Here is a 4,556-nt window from a genome sequence, read left to right as displayed (position 1 = left end):
AGGTCAAGAGATCGAGACCATCCTGGTCAACATGGTGAAACGCTGTCTCTACTAAAAATACAAAAAATTAGCTGGGCATGGTGGCACGTGCCTGTAATCCCAGCTACTAAGGAGGCTGAGGCAGGAGAATTGCCTGAACCCAGGAGGCAGAGGCTGCGGTGAGCCGAGATCGCGCCATTGCACTCCAGCCCGGGTAACAAGAGCGAAACTCCGTCTCAAAAAAATAAAATAAAATAAAAATACAAAAAATTAGCTGGGCACGGTGGTGAATGCCTGTAATCCCAGTTACTCAGAAGGCTGAGGAAGGAGAATCCCTTGAACCTGGGAAGTGGAGGTTACAGTAAGCCAAGATCACCCCACTGCACTCCGGTCTGGGTGACAGAGTGAGACTAGATCTCAAAAAAAAAAAAAAAAAAAAAAAAGTAAAGAAAGGCTGGGCACAGTGGCTCACACCTGTAATCCCAGCACTTCGGAAGGGAGGCCGAGGTGGGCAGATCACGAGGTCAAGAGATGGAGACCATCCTGGCCAACAAGGTGAAACCTCGTCTCTACTAAAAATACAAAAATTAGCTGGGCATGGTGGCGCATGCCTGTAGTCCCAGCTACTTGGGAGGCTGAGGCAGGAGAATTGCTTGAACCCAGGAGACGGAGGTTGCAGTGAACCAAGATTGCACCACTTCACTCCAGCCTGGTGCCTGGCGACAGAGCGAGACTCTGTCTCAAAACAAAAAAAGTAAAGAAAATGCCTTGGTTTGAATGCCTCTGCACTGATGGTACTGCCACTGTCCTCTGTCCAATGCCTAGGCAGGTGATAGGTGTTTGTCCTGCTCTAGGTTGGGTAGAGGTTTGGGAGTGAGTGAGCCCTGCTCCACCGCTACTGCCAGGAAATAAGAGTGTCCTGTGGACAGGATGAGCTCCAGATGGCTCTCATGGCCATAGAGCCCTGGATAGAGGGAGAGTATGTCATTTTTGTTTTGTTTTTGAGACGAACTTTTGCTATCGCCTATGCTGGAGTGCAGTGGTGCGATCTCGGCTCACTGCAACCTTCACCTCCAGGATTCAAGTGATTCTCCTGCCTCAGCCTCCTGAATAACTGAGATTACAGGCGTGTGCCACCTCGCCTGGCTTTTTGTATTTTTAGTAGAAAAAAGGTTTCACCATGTTGGCCGGGCTGGTCTCGCACTCTTGACCTCAATGATCCAGCTGCGTCAGCCCTCGGAGTGCAGTGATGTGATCATGGTTCCCTGCAGCTTCGAATTCCTGAGCTCAAGCTGTTCTCCCACCTCAGCCTCCTAAGTAGCTGGGACCACAGGTGCATGACATCACACTCAGCTAATTTTTTTTTTTTTTTTTTGAGATGGAGTTATGCTCTGTTGCCAAGGCTGGAATGCAGGGCTGTGATCTCGGCTCACTGCAATCTCTGCCTCCCAGGTTCAAGTGATTCTCCTACCTCAGCCTCCTGAGTGGCTGAGACTATAGGTGCTCACCACCACGCCTGGCTAATTTTTGTATTTTTAATAGAGACAGGGTTTTGCCATGTTGGCCAGGCTGATCTCCAACTCCTGAACTCAGGTGATCCACCCACCTCGGCTTCCCAAAATGCTAGGATTACAGGCATAAGCCACCACTCCCAGCCCACTTGGCAAATTTTTAAAAATGTTTTGTAGAGATGGAGTCTCACTATGTTGCCCAGGCTGGTCTCGAACTCCTGGTCTCAACAATCCTCCTTCCTCAGCCTCCCAAAATGCTATGATTACAGGAGTGCCCAGCCACAAAGTAGCATTTTCAAAAATCATGCCTGCTCAGCACCGTGCCCTGTCCTCACCTCACCTGCGTCTCGCTTACGCTGGGCACCTCTGTGTCCGGAGCAGGAAAAGCTGCCCATGAGCAAGTCACATGATCCTTTCAGCAGGCCCCACCCCAGGTCCCTCCGGGGAAGGACGGGGACATGGACACTGTGTCCCTGGGCCGTTTCGGGAACCCAGGTGCCATCTGAGCCACCTTGGTACGACAGTGTGGCACAAAGTGAGGCCAGTCCTCAGCTGCTTCCGGGCTGGCCACTGGACACCATGCCACAGGCTCTACAGGTGAAAGTGAGGTCACCAGGAAGGGCTGCCCGGCTCACTCTGGGCTCAGTTCCCTTAGTGAGGACTCGGGCCCTGTCCTATCCATCTAGACCACCACTCGCAAAGCAGGGGCCAACACCCAAAGGGCAGGGGTTGCTCCTTCTGGATGCACAACCTCCCTCTCCCAGGCACTTCCGTGGGGCTTCCTGCTTCTTCCTCCCAGGGGCCCCCCGGTTCTCATCCCAGCTTTTCAGTGTCACAGCCTCCTTGACAGTTTTTAAGGCCTGAGCCCCATGCTAGGTCTTGACCCAGGATTTAGGGTCTGGGGGCAAAATATACCCCTTCTTTTTTTTTTTTTTTGAGACAGAGTTTCCCTCTTGTTGCCCAGGATGGAGAGCAATGACGCGATATCAGAGCACTGCAACCTCCACCTCCCAGATTCAAGCAATTCTCCTGCCTCAGCCTCCCAAATAGCTGGGATTACAGGCATATGCCACCACGCCCGGCTAATTTTGTATTTTTAGCAGAAATGGGGGTTTCTCCATGTTGGTCAGGCTCAAACTCCTGACCTCAAGTGATTCACCGTTCTTGGCCTCCCAAAGTGCTGGGATTACAAGCATGAGCCATCGCGCCCTGCCAATATACCCCTTCTAGAAGCTTTGGTTCTTCATCTGTGCAAGAACAAGCGTGGGATAGCCCTGAGTTTTTTTTGCAGAGGCTGGGGAGAGACAAGTCTCACTCTGACGCCCAGGCTGGAGTTCAGCGGTGCGATCATAGCTCAGTCCAGCCTCAAACTCCTGGGCTCAAGCAATCCTCCCACCTCAGCCTCCCAAATAGCTGGGGCTACAGGCATGCAGAACCATGCCCAGCTAAATTTTTTTTTTTAGACATGGGGTCTCACTATATTGCCCAGACTGGTCTTGAACTCCTGGGCTCCAGTGATCCTCGTGCCTCTCCATCTCAAAGGGCTGGGATGACAGATGTGAGCCACCATGCCCGGCCCACGCTGAGCTTCTGATGCCATCCTGGGAGCTTCCTGTCCAGCGTCACCATGTAGAGTTACATGATCCCGAGCCAATCCCTCATTCCCTTTCAAGCCTCATTTCCCTGCTCTCAAAGGGAGAGAAGCGTGGCTGGCCCAGGCGTGTATGTGGGACCGGAAATGCCTCCATGTTACAAGCACACAGATGTCACCGGCTCAGCCCTCCATAAATGACCGGACTCATGGCCGGGAGCCGGTGAATGGCGTCTTTGTTGCTGTGCGGCCCCTGGCTCTGGGGCACCCTCGAGGCGGCCTGGTACGGCCTGGGAGCCTGGGGAGTGGGAGGAGCTGATTCTAGGGCAGGAGTCCTGACAGGCCTGGCCTCCCGGCTGACCACAGGGCCACATGACAGCTGTGTCCTCCAGGGCACTGACCCACACCCCAGCACGGTCGGCGAGAGCCCAGGAGAGCAGAACCAAGCATTTACTCCCACTGCCCTGTCTCCACCAATGTCTCTACCAATTAATTTTTTTAAAACTGGGTCTTGTGGCCGGGCGTGGTGGCTCACCCCTGTAATCCAAACACTTAGGAGGCCAAGGCGGGTGGATCACCTGAGGTCAGGAGTTCAAGACCAGCCTGACTAACATGGTGAAGCCCCGTCTTTAAAAAAAAAAAAAAAAAAAAAACTAGGTCTTGGCCAGGCGCAGTGGCTCACACCTTTAATCCCAGCACTTTGGGAGACTGAGGCGGGAAGATCACCTGAGGTCAGGAGTTCAAGGCCAGCCTGGCCAACATAGTGAAACCCCATCTCTACTAAAGGTACAAAAAATGAGCCGGGCGCCATGGCTCACAAGTGTAATCCCAGCACTTTGGAAGGCCAAGGCAGGTGGATCACAAGGTCAGGAGCTCGAGGCCAGCCTGACCAACATGGTGAAACCCCATCTCTATTGAAAATACAAAAATTAGCCAGGCGTGGTGGCGCATGCCTGTAATCCAGCTATTTGGGAGGCTGAGGCAGGAGACTCTCTTGAAGCCAGGGGTGAGAGGTTGCAGTGAGCTGAGATGGTGCCACTGCGCTCCAGCCTGGATGACAGAGTGAGAATACATCTCAAAAAAATAATAAAAATAGGCCGGGCTCAGTGGCTCACACCTGTAATCCCAGCACTTTGGGAGGCCAAGGAGGGCAGATCACCTGAGGTCAGGAGTTCGAGACCAGCCTGGCCAACATGGTGAAAACTCGTCTCTACTAAAAATACAAAAATTAGCCTGGGCCGGGCACAGTGGCTCACACCTGTAATCCCAGCTACTCAGGAGGGTGAGGCAGGAGAATTGCTTGAACCTGGGAAGCGAAGGTTGCAGTGAGCCAAGATCTAGCCATTGCCCTCTAGCCTGGGGGACAAGAGCAAGACTTTGTCTCAATAAAATAAAATAAATAAAGCAGAGCCGGGCGCGGTGGCTCAAGCCTGTAATCCCAGCACTTTGGGAGGCCGAGGCGGGTGGATCACGAG

Source organism: Sapajus apella, unplaced genomic scaffold, assembly GCF_009761245.1.
Source record: "Sapajus apella isolate SASKATOON/1434 unplaced genomic scaffold, GSC_monkey_1.0 scaffold110, whole genome shotgun sequence".
NCBI lineage: Eukaryota > Metazoa > Chordata > Mammalia > Primates > Cebidae > Sapajus > Sapajus apella.
The sequence above is the reverse complement of the archived record's forward strand: the minus strand, read 5'-3'. Positions refer to the sequence as shown.